Below are 13,167 nucleotides of genomic sequence, written 5' to 3'. Positions count from 1 at the left end.
TTTGAAAAGGAAAAAAACAATTAAATTTAAACTATCATTTGATAAATGGCTAGGAGATATTAATCAAATAACAGTTTTTAAAAAAATTCAAGGATATTTCTTCATTTATTGGAAATATAATCTTTAACATCATTAATATGGCTCGGAATTTAATAACTTATTAATAATGACTTTAATATTATTTTAAAAAATTATATTAACTACAAATAAATTTAATTTAATTTTTAAAATACAAATTGTATAAGCTTTAAAATTACTCACACAAAATTACTATTTATTATACCAATTATTAACATATTAACCTACTATACCATTTACTACATACTATCCATCTGTTTCCATAGTTTTCAGGTATAAAAATCCATAGCTTTTGGCTTTTACAATAATTTTTTATTTTATTAATAGTATTATCATAATATTCAGAAATATGGGTTTTGTCGTGGTATCTATTTATCAGAAAAATTTTTTTTGTGTATATTTTTCAAAAAATGTATGAAAATGTTGATTTCACATTTTGGTTTAACATAAATCATTATTAAAATTAGATTTTTTTTGATGATGTAGTAATAAACTAAGTTTTTTTTTTTTTTTAATTTTCCTTTTTTAATTCATTGCCTTTATATGTTTTATATAGGAAGTGTGTTGTTTCATAATTAATTTTTTTTAAAGCTTACATTCTCTTCATATATTTAATAATAAAGAATTTTATCGTTGAAAGAAAAATCTTCCTTGATTTTGGATTTAAATGCACAAAGATGAGCACTAGCTGATTTTTTTATATTTTGACTATTTGGAAAAAAGTATAAAAATAAAAAAAAATAATAAAATTAATGTATACTTACTATTTTCAAAAACAAGATAACAGCAACTATAATCGATGATATAATATTAGATTTTAATTTAGTAATTTAAAATGTAAATCAACTATAATCGGTTGATAGAAATCTTTGAAATAAGCAAAGCGATTCCATTTAATAATACATGTTACACATTTCCTACATATTATTTGATCAATGATAAAATATATGATTATATATTGTGATTTTAATAGGTACATTATTTTTTCTTCCAACTAGTGGGAAATTAGTAAAAATAACTAAAAATTTCGGAAAATTACTTATAATAAAAAAATTCAAAATAAAATTTAATTATTCCTCATATATGATTAAAATTGTGTTTTAATGACATATAAATTAAAACACATTTTTAGCTAGGAAAGCATAATTTAAAAACTTACAAAGAAATCAACTTTTGAGCCCTAATTATTGGATATGCTAATTTAATAGATATTATGGCATTAACAGTTAATTTACATTTACAACATTTTTGACATTTAAATATCAAAAATAACAATCTTTTAAATAATTCTTAGGTCATTCAATCTTAAATTATAAACATAAATCAAAATGTCTCTCATTGTAATGTATAATTAATCTGTAATATAATGGGGAAGCTTAATAAATATTATATATTATTTTGTATGTATTATTTACGTATAATAATAATAATAAAAAAAAATTAATTGGGTTGATAGAGTAAAAATCAAAAGCCTTAACATTGCCTGCAGATCAGTCAACAGTTTCTACTACTAGTACCAAATACAATATTTTAAGTAAGTTTTTTTGATATTCAATTTATTTTGTTTTGATTTAATCATATATTTCATTTTATAGGATTACTATAAAATCAAAAACATCAATAGCAGCTTCAGCAGCAACCTTCCACACATGAAGCTATTCAAAAGATAATAAAGAAAATACACTGTTTTGAAATTAAAACTACTAATCGGTTACTAACACATTGGTGACTTGGATCTATACACAACACTACTCATAGTATACCTACTCATACCTACCCATGATTGAAATCTTTAGCTTATACTGTGTGATCATAGATGAAGGATATTTATTGTCATAATTATGTTGCACCATGAGTGTTGATAGTGATTCTAGTAACAAAGAAATAAAGACAACATACTACTATTACAGAAGAAATAAAAAAATAGGTTTTTGGTTTATCTATACCTTGAAAAAAATTTCCATCACAGATTAATCGTTGCTACAAGTTAACTTAATTTTTCAGATGCTACATTTTTTGTTTTTTTCGCATGTCAATATTGGTATGCATGGGAGAGGATGATAATTCTTACTTGTTATCGAATATTCTCGATTATCGGTGAGGTAATTCCAATTATATTTTGTATAGACAATTAAATAGTAAATATAAATAATAATAAGAGCCTAATTCATAGATAAGAGTAGATAGTAGACAATAATAAATAATTATAATAATACACGGTGACACAATGTATAAAAATATATTAAATTATATAGTCTTAAGGTTAACTATAAAAATTTACCATAGATGATAATTTGTTTTTAGAAAAAAAAAAATTCAGAAATAAATGAATACCTAAATTATAGGTATTAGGTATAATATTCATGAAAGCAATTGTTAGTCCAACATAATAAAAACTAAATTTAAAATACCTGTATAATACAATTAGTTTTAAAGTACATTATTATATTTAGTAAGTGATTAGTACCCACTTATTGAAAAGATTTAAATTATATATATTCAAGGCTAGAGTCTAGAAATATTCAATAATTATATAGTCGAATAAAATGGATTTATGCATTCTTATGAATATGTTATATTTAATAAAATAAATAGTAACAAATTTAAAAGAAAATTATTGTAGTACATCATATTATAAACACTAAACACATAAAGTCATACCTACTTTACATTTTTATTAACGAATATATTCTTTTAAAAAATACAACTTATTGGAAAAAAATTGAATAAGTTACATTTATAGAAATGAAACATTAAGACAATTTAAAATTTATACAATATCGAAAAACAATTGAAAAAATAATCAAAAATATAAATAAAAAACAATGATATATGTATATATAAAAATTAAAAAAAATAGCTTATGGTTTACATAAAGTAAGTGATATTTTAAATTTTTAAAAGAATTAAATACAATAAAAAGTATAAATTTGAATAAGCTGAAATGTATAAAAATGGAACAATAATAAATAATAAAAAAAAATAGAATATCAACTTCAAAAAAAAAAATAAAAAAAATAAAATGTTAACAAAAAAAAAAAATCAAAAAACAAAAAACAACAGTGCTGTAGCCAGAAAATTGTTTTGGGGGGGGGGCACTTAATTTTTTTCTCAATTTTTGCAATGCTAGAATACCTAATCATCACCTATTACTTTATGGCCCCTTTGCTTATAAAGTGTTAACTACAGACCTATTATTTTTATGACTGCCATTATATGCTAACAACTATGGTACCCATATATTTAACACATTATTATATTATTATTATATTATTTGTTATTAACAAAGTATTATTATTTCTTTAATAATATTTTTAAAAATTAAAAAATAACAAAGTATTAAAATATTATATAAAACATATATATTAAAACATATATTGATAGAATAATGTATTAATTAATATAGCTATATTAATATAATTTTGGCCAACCAAAAAAAAAAAAGGATTTCTGGGGGGGGGGCACGTGTCCCCAGTGCCCCCCCGGCTACGGCACTAAAAAACAACATTCATGGTTAATTTTGTTCGAAATAAAAAATAATGGTTTTTTTCACATCATTGATAATAAGCTAATAATTTACAACAACAACGTCCTTATAAATGGATTCATCTGGAACATAAAATCACGTTTAAGTTATAGCGTTAAAATAATAAAACACGTTCAATAAGTTAGTTCTATCTAAAATAAAAAATAAAAACTTACATATAAGTTTATCGATCGGAAAGAAGGAAAGTAAGGATTGGCCTTGCTTTTCAAGAATTTCTGTAATATTAAGATCCTTAATATGATCTTTTACATTATACAAAACAGACATTAAATCATCTATACTTTTGTCATTAATTTTTGAACTAAACACAAAAGCATGGCCCATTTCAACGGGTTTGATCAATCCAGTCTAAAAAAAAAAAATTAAAATAAATACAAATTACATTGAAAAAATAGCGACAGATAATTTAAAATTTCCAGTTCATAAATTATAAATACCTTAAGAAACATATTAACAATAGGGATGGGCATGATATCCGAATATCCAAATCCGGATTTGAATCAAATTCTTATCCGGATTTATGGATTTGCTTTTTATGTGACTTCAGACTTACAAATATTTTTAATATATGGTAAAATACATTATTTTATTATAATGAAAATTTAACAAAATGTTATATTTTTAGTCTACAAAAATGTGCCATTTAACAGCAAAATCGATTTGAATAATCCGTGAAATCCGGATTTACTAAATCCGGATAATTCGGAGTTTTGAAATCCGGATATGTCCACCACTAATTAACAAGCAAAATAGAAAACACCAACATTAACTTGAGAAAGTAATGGGTATCCAATTAACAAAAAACTGTCAGAAGTTTCAAGTTTCTTTAATGATTCTAAAATTAAAGTCAAAGAGTTAAGCTGTATTCTACTGTTAATACAATCATTGGCATAAATCGATGTTACATCACAAACAATCGACCATGGACCGCTTGTGTTGAAATTTGGAGTCGAAAATATATGTAATGCATAAGAGAAACAAAATTAAATATTAATAAATTAATATTTTTATTATATTAATATTAAATTTATACTTCCGTCCTACCCTTTATTGAGAACCACTTTGTCAGCCCTCATTTCGTCGACCTGTCCTACATGGGAGATCCTGTTGGTAGTAAACTACCGTTTTTCTCGAAACTGTTGAGGGACGCAAGCCCCCCCCCCCCCACCACATCAAAGTAGGTCCTCCTAGGGAGGTTAGTCAAGACATCACGCTGGATGAAAGACTTACACAGCTCCACCAATCGGGCTGGGTAAGAACATATATTTTTCTTCTACACCTCTGAAGGGGTGACGGTCTCACTGCCACCCAAACCAACTTGTAAACATTTTGTGAGGGATTGTTTCGTACTTGCCTCAATAAAAGTTGTAACATTAAAAGAATAAATTATGACGACCCGCCACCAGAAGCATTTCCTCATCGGCAAATACGGGTGGCAGGCTTATCCTCGGTTTTTAAAGGGAAAAAAAGGTCTCACTATACTTTGGGTACCCACAGGTGGTGTTAAAATACTAGTCAATAACGTTTGCTTTTAACTCTTACCGACTGCGGGTTCCAAGGTTTCAGTCAACACTGCGGCTGATCGCTTTTACTCTATCGTTTTGAAACAATAAACGTACGTAATTATTTATGCACATTCGGTCTAATCGATAACGTTTATGCATAACACTCGAGTGTTCGGTTACGTTTGTCGAATTCACTAGCCCACGTGTCAACGAAGTCGCGCGTAAGTATGTGTACCTATCTGCTAATTTACCTACACGCACGCGTATTTCATGTCCACACGTTGCGTACGATTTTGGCCATGGATTAGGTTAGGTTAGTTTCGGTGCCTATGGTACTTTACGCAGGCCTGTGCGCTAGGGAGAGGTTTTGAGATTTTTAACCCTCCCATTGAGGATCTTTTCTTTTTTACATACATTTTTACTAAGAATATATAGAATACCTAGTCCTCATTCCATAATAATTAAAAACTGAATCGAAAATTCATATACCTATAGTGCCTATTTTTGTTTTAACAGTGTCAATGTTTTCGATTTGACGCCTTTTTCTATTTAATTGTCGGTTATACTGCACCTAATGTCGATTACCGCTGTAAATGCATGTATGGTATGTTTTACCTAACACAACATATATAATTTTTGAACCCCTCCTTTGGACGATTCCCGCGCACGGGTCTGATTGTACGGTATCGTTCTCAAACAACGAAGTAGAATAGTGAAAATGTATGGAGTGTGAAATGGTCAACGAGTAACGACAAAAGTAGCCAAGTCTTGAACTTTCATCGCGAGCGAGTAGCGTCCGTTCAACACGTGTTGAAAGAATTATCTAACGAAATTGAGTACTTACCGAATTCTTGTAGATCGTCCATTTTATTCGATTGTTTGTAGTTGTCTCGAAATTTTCAAATTTAAAACTTTTAATTAAAAATATATGATTTCTTATATTAGGCAGGGGTAGTTTTGTGGGATAGGTAAGATGCCGATCGTCACCCCCATATTGGGCTTTTTATATTAATAATATTAATTATGTTTCTATAAGTAAACTCTCGACAATTCTAAATTTAGAAAACTTATCGGAAAATTCGATTTGGAGAGAATTCGAATTACCGAGTAAAAAAAAAAAATAGTTCAAATAAAACAGCGTTGTGTATTATTTCTATAGGAATAAATATTTATTAATCAATTGGATTAAATGTATTGTATTAAGTAGGGAAAACTGGGTACATATTACAGTTATTATTCACGAACTATACTTTTAGTTAAAGAAATGTAGGGCAGTATTTTTTTTTATCCCGGCTTCAACTGTTTTTCGCTGGTTTTTATTTGTGTCTATTCTCCGATAAACTGATAAAAGCGCTAGTCTGCTAAGACGTTTCTTAGGAAAAAACACCAATGGGGGAGAGGATTGATCCCTCCACTCCTCGTAAATACGTCGCTGGTTTAAGATGAAGGATAAATAATTCTTGCACTTTGCTGAAAAAAAAAAAGAGCTGAAGCCGGCCCAACGATGAAAAAAAGCGAAACGATGAAAAAGTTGACGTATCTAACAATGAAGAAAGCGATGACGGAAGTACGAGTGAGAATAGCGTTAACAGTTAAACGCTGTTGTTTTTTTTTCACTCGTGTACCACGGTAAATCATTGACAAATAACACGTAATAACTGTTTCGCATTGCCGAAGTGTGCACCAATATAAAATATTTTATACAAACGAGGACGAAACGTATTTTCGTCCCGCTCTTTCACGTTCCGGCCCGCTGTGCGTCGGTAAGGGCGCGAGCCAACCCTAACATAACGCGGCGGCGCGAGAACGGTCCGCAACGAGCGAATCCCGACGGACCGCGCGCGTTCCCCAGACGGTCGGCGACTAACTCGATAAACGTTCCGACGGGGTCGCGCGCACACGTGTTCCGCGCACCCCCTCCCACCGTGTTGTGCACCGCCGGCTGGAGGTTGATGTCTCTTTTCGCGTGGCCGCGTGCGGTCCGACGTGCGCATCGACAACAATAACGGTCGTGATGAGTTGCACGCGTTTACGGTCGTGCACGCGACGCCGAGTCATCTGGTTCGCGACCAACTCGGCTCGGACAAAAGCTTGAACGATAAACGTTCGTTTCGATTTTCGCCAACGGCCTATACCCGAAACGAACGAATATCCGAACTGCAGAATCAGTTTTGCAGAACACCTCTTCGGCTATATCGGAAAACACGTTCAAGGGTCATATTGGACCATAGTCTACGGCAGTGGTTTTCAACCTTTTTCAGATCGCGACCCCCCCCCCATTTTTTATTTTTGTGTAATGCGATCCCTTCAAAAAAAAATTGTGTTTCATTCATCAAAATTTGATTTAACTACCGATAAAATATTTACATGATAAACTATTTTGATTAATTAACACTTAAAAATTTCACAAAATAAATAATTTAATTTGTTTTTTTAAATAGTATGGAAAAACCATATCATCCATTATTTTTGGCGACCCCCGAACCTATGATTCACGACCCCTAGGTTGAAAACCACTGGTCTACGGTATTCCATGTTTTGGAAGGTCGAACTTCCTGAAAATTTAACGGATTTAAAAAAAAAATATATTGCTCAATATCTTCAATATCTTGATTCAAAGCACCAACGAATTGTGGGAGTTCCATACGAAGAAACATTTCCGAAATAAATTTCCCGACAAAGATCAAATCTGGAGAGATTTTTACTTTGTAAGTATCAATAAGATTTATATCCATATATATATATTTATTATATTTCACAAATATAATAAAGGCAAAACTTTTATTAATTTATTTATAAATTAATTATCAATTGTTTTTTGTTTCTTAACATAAGTATTCTGTCCATCCGTTAGTCACCAGTATGTTTTTACGATTGTTAATAGCAAGATACAAAATTATACCCATAATATTCCGCATGAAAAGAAATAAGTTCCAAATAAGAATTGTATTGTTTTATAACACACACACACACACATATATATATATTTTTATTAATACATTTATAATATTATAATATTAATTATTTATTTACAGATTAAGATATATAATGTACTTATGTTTCTTCATATAAGTAAATATGTATCAGTTGTTAAGTTATTTTTCAATCGTATATGGAAATATATTTAACTTGTTAGATAAAACATGCTATCAAAATAACTGTAATGATAACTAACAACTATATTCTATTATCCTCCTTATCAAGGTACCAAAAATACCCTAAAATCGGTTTTTGGATATGTTGGTGGGGCTATCGGTGGTTTTTAATAGCTTCAAATCTTCTCTGTTGAATACGAACGATTTTGTAAAAAATCACGTAAAATCGGCCCATTAATTTTTGAGTTCATCAATGTCCAATATACCAACATCCAATTTTATATTTATTCGATTGATCCATCAATATTTAACTATTGTTAAATTTTTTGTCCTATATTATTTTTCTGCTTGTGATATTTTTTTACTTCCGTTAATATTAAAATGGATGATATATATTATTCGCATTTAATCATAGTCCTTATTGTTTAGCAATGTGTAGCAGAACGCAAACATAAATTTGAAATGTTACGGAAGACTGTGGAATCAAATGTGATCAAGAGCAGGCGTGGTTTTGCACCAGTACCATCCGCGAATTGGCTAAATCACAAGTTTGTTGCATTGGTTTTTAAATAATAGTTAAAATACATTTTGTTTAATGATTGCATAATGTATTAATCGTACATTTATTCAAAGATAAAGAATCCATTTCAATTTTCTTATTTTTTAGATAGTCCTAAATCTTAAAATATTTTAATATGACGATTTTAATTTTGTTGATGTTTTCAGTGATTGCAACAAAAGAAGTGGAAGCACTTCAAAATCAAGTATTCTTATTGATGCACTTCCTTACAAAAGACGAAAAAATGATAGATAGATTTTTGTTAAATTCATATTTTTTTCTTATAATATATACATTTTGTTTGTTACTATGTTTATATATTTTTTTTTACTTTGTTTATATGTTTATTAGCTGACTTAACCATATATTTTCCATAAATTTCTAGTATTTCTAGTATATATTTTGTAGTATAAAAAATAATTAACTTATTTTAAGTTTGTTGGGATGGTATCAACAGGACCGACGAGAGAAGGTGGCAGGGAGGTCTAGAGCCTCGGGTCCTGAACCTCCGGGGGACCCGTTATCAGAGGCATATTTAGGCACCGGCCCGGGCGCCTACTTAGGCGATATTTGGAGAGCGGAAAATTTTACTAATTTTTTATATAACTATGTACTTATATTTATAACAATTCCTGTTACAGTAGAAAATGTAGAACGCTCTTTCTCTGTATTAAAAAGAGTGAAACTGTGTTCCGTGAGACCGTGTGTCAAGACAGGCTATCGAGCTTAGGAGTGTTAGTGGTAGAAAAAGAACAGGCCAAAAACACCAACTTGGATGCTGTTATCAACGACTTTGTTATGAAAAAAGCCAGAAAGGGAACACTGTAATTGAATCTAATCGTTATTTAATTACTATTAAATAGTTGGTTACATTTTTTTCTTCAGTATAAATAAAAATGTTTATATACCAAATATATTATGTTTATTATTCACAATCCATCAAACTTAAATATAAAGTATAACATTAAAGTATATCTTATTCAAATAAGAATAAATTAAAGGGGCCCGGAATTAATCAGCCTCAGGGCCCACAAAAGTTCTCGTCGACCCTGGGTATCTATGATTGAATAAGAAATGGAGTCATATGGACGATGACGGCCTATAAAAATTACAAAACGCCAGTCATTCATTTTTTTAAATTTTTTTTTCTTTCATATATCAAATAATCTTTCGACGGCATCCATCGGTAAATAGTCTATATTTTCCTATCGCGTTCTACCCCATCAATCGGTTTGAAAGTAAATCGTGTTATGTATGATCATACTTAGGCGTGATTACAACTGATTTACACTGTCTAACATATTATAGATAAATATACAATTATAACAGTTGTTTTTTTTCAGTCTGGCAACAACGCTCAATGTGCACGCACGTTGAAGCAGTTATCACGTCGGTGTTTGATAATATGGCAGACAAAGTTCACGACACCGGTGACGTTCCATTTCTATCTAAGTCTTACAAACGCAACAAACGCAATCTTTCTAATTCGTCAACTTCGCCAAAAGTTGACGATAAAAAAATCAAAAATATTTATATCACCTAATCGTTATGCTGCCTTGTGCTCCAACGATTTCAGTGACAACGTATTTAACACTCCTACCAACAGTGGGGTAGCTCACAATGAAAAATCGGGTCCTGCAAAACATAATATCGAGCAGCCGAAATTCGATAAACAAGATGTCACACCAATGGCTCCTCCGTTTTACATCTCTAACATCTCTAATTTCTTCGCCTTCACAAACGAGCTAACAAGATTTATCGGTCCTGACGTATTTACCTGTAAGTCCACTAAATCATTTCTGATTATATATCTCAGAGGCGTACTCAACTATAACACTATTTTGACTCATCTCAAAGAAACTGATGCTAGTTTTCATACCTTTCAATCTCGCGTTAATCGTTCATTCAGAGTCGCAATTCGAAATCTCCACCATTCCACTTGGTGCATGGAAATTTCCGTTACCTTGTCGGAAGAAGGACATTCGGTGACACAAGTTTATAATGTCAAAAGTAAAAATAATACGGTCTTCCATTATTTTTTGTTGATCTTAAGCGTCAGAATAACAATAACGATATTTTTAAAATTACTTCGCTACTTAATATCAAAGTTATAATCAAGAAACCTCATCTGTCCCGTTTTGGTCCACCACAGTGTCACAATTATCAAGCCTACGGCCATACCGATAACTACTGTCCCCACATATCTAAATGTGTCAATTACGGCGAAGACCACCTCTCCGAGGACCGCACTATGGATCGTGCTACTCCAGCCAAATGCGCGCTCTGTTCCGAGGCACATACGGCCAATTTCAAAGGTTGCCGTGTTTATCAATCAATCACCAAAAAACGTTTTAAAGGTCCCACACGGGTTTTTCCAGTCTTAGATGAGCTCTCGTCCGTTCATACCCATCGCAAAAGAGAACGTAGGACCTACGCAGAAGCAACTGTGGGCAATTCAAATAACCTTAACTCCGTATCTTACTCAACTCCCTCATTACTCTACTAATATCGCTCTTATCTACTCTATTAAACACATAACTTACCAAAAATACCTCATCTCTTTAAAACGTACTTCGCGTAATCCAATATTTATAAATGATCGATATTTTATATATATATATATATATATATATATATATATCTTTTATGATTAATTGTATTAATCATAATTATCTTTATCATGTCAAATTAATTCTATTTTTATTGCATATTTTTGTAATTGTCGAACTATCATAGCTATAGCTGAAAGTTCTAAAATAAAAAAACCAGTTGTTTTTGATTGTTACGACAAGCAATACTATGCGTTGTATCGTTAATAATAATAATGGAGTGTCTAGTAGAAAATTATTGACCATCATTTTGTTATTCTGTATCACGTATACTTAAGCGTATTCGACGAAGAAAGATTTTTTGTGGCGTTTATTATTATTTTATTTCTTCGAAAAAATATAAATTATACTATTTTATTAAAACTATGACCATGCGATGTATTGCCGGCCGCCGGGTATACAGTTGACTGTAATAAATAGTATCTAAATAATTTTTATTCAACCCTCGAAACCTGGTTCATTGTGACAGAATTTCTACCCTCGTTTTACAATCCACCTCACCAACTCCATGTATTGAACGTTTTTGGCGAAACATGTGTGAAGAGAATAAACAATAAAGCTTGCAGAAAATAGATGATTAACCTAATAGAAATACGATCGTTTAAAATCACATTTAATTTTAAAAAAAAGTATCGAATCGTACTTCAAAAATGCATGTTTTATGTAATATTGATGAAAAAAATTGATAAAAAAAATTATAAAATTTCGTACAGGTATAACCTTGTTATTGTTTGTATTTTATAATCATCAACACGCCAAAATAAGTCTAGAAACGTTATGGTCAAGTACTTATAAATTACAATGAACTTTATCCAAAAATTAAATAAACTACAATAATAATGAATGCATCAAAAACGATAAAAAGAGACGTTTTTGAATAGGCTCGATGATTAAATGCACCGCAAAGAAAATATATCACGGCAGTAATTTGCTCATCCAACACAATCGGTTGTGCTATGTAATACACGTAATACGTGTATGACACGAACGAATGAGACGGGAAATAAGACGCGTAATGACGTAAAGACCGATCATTGTCGCCAGCGGTCGTTTAAGACGAAATACTATATAATAGGCTTTATTACAGACTATATTTTCCTTGTGAAAACAAAACCACCAATTTTGGTTGTACATTTCTTATATTATCATTATATTTCTGTACATATATCTATATTATTTATATAATGAGTACCTATACTTTGTGGTTTATATCACGACTAGGACCATGGGTGCACCGGAAATGAGGAAATTAGATGTACTACCATGCGCATGTCTTTCACTGAAATTGCACACGTATAATATATATATATATATATATATATATATATAAACACACAAGATATGTTATACGTATAACATTAGCAAACAGTTATCCAATTGCACATGAGCATAATAAATCGTTTTCAACATTAAAATATAATACCTAAACGTCTTATAGATTTGAAGTGGTTGATTGTATATTATTGTTCTTCCAGCACAAAATGATAATTCGTACCTTATGCGTGATTTTTTTCCACACACCATGCGCGCGCACCGTACCGCAAGTTTTAAATTCGTAATAATAACGTGTATGATTTACTGGTACAATAACGATGTACTTCAATATTTGCATTAGAAATAATAGCCCTCGTCCATATCACCAAATCTAACCGAACTCCCCTCCTCCACCTTGCATTGTAAACCGTGTACGGTGAAATGTTTCACATAAATACAAAAATCAGCGGAAATCGATGCACGAGAGTATAAATATAAGGTCGATTTTATAAATATTAGC

General features: G+C 30.5%; 2 long non-coding RNA genes and 1 pseudogene across 2 annotated transcripts; 2 read left to right on the top strand and 1 right to left on the bottom strand.

Moving 5' to 3' along the window:
- The first annotated feature begins 1,451 nt into the window (after positions 1-1,451).
- LOC112679347 lies at positions 1,452-2,000 on the top strand. The gene is made up of 2 exons (XR_003148198.1): positions 1,452-1,612; positions 1,674-2,000. It is a non-coding gene; the product is annotated as an uncharacterized LOC112679347 (long non-coding RNA).
- A 1,566-nt stretch (positions 2,001-3,566) lies between these two features.
- On the bottom strand, positions 3,567-7,335 carry LOC112679354. The gene is made up of 3 exons (XR_003148199.1): positions 5,168-7,335; positions 3,781-3,973; positions 3,567-3,687 (listed from the first exon to the last, which is right to left on the bottom strand). It is a non-coding gene; the product is annotated as an uncharacterized LOC112679354 (long non-coding RNA).
- A 2,854-nt stretch (positions 7,336-10,189) lies between these two features.
- LOC112679403 lies at positions 10,190-11,600 on the top strand (annotated as a pseudogene).
- Positions 11,601-13,167: the final 1,567 nt, after the last annotated feature.

The sequence above is a fragment of the Sipha flava genome, unplaced genomic scaffold, assembly GCF_003268045.1.
Source record: "Sipha flava isolate LNK unplaced genomic scaffold, YSA_version1 134_pilon_pilon, whole genome shotgun sequence".
Taxonomy (NCBI): Eukaryota; Metazoa; Arthropoda; class Insecta; order Hemiptera; family Aphididae; genus Sipha; species Sipha flava.
The sequence above is the reverse complement of the archived record's forward strand: the minus strand, read 5'-3'. Positions and strand labels throughout refer to the sequence as shown.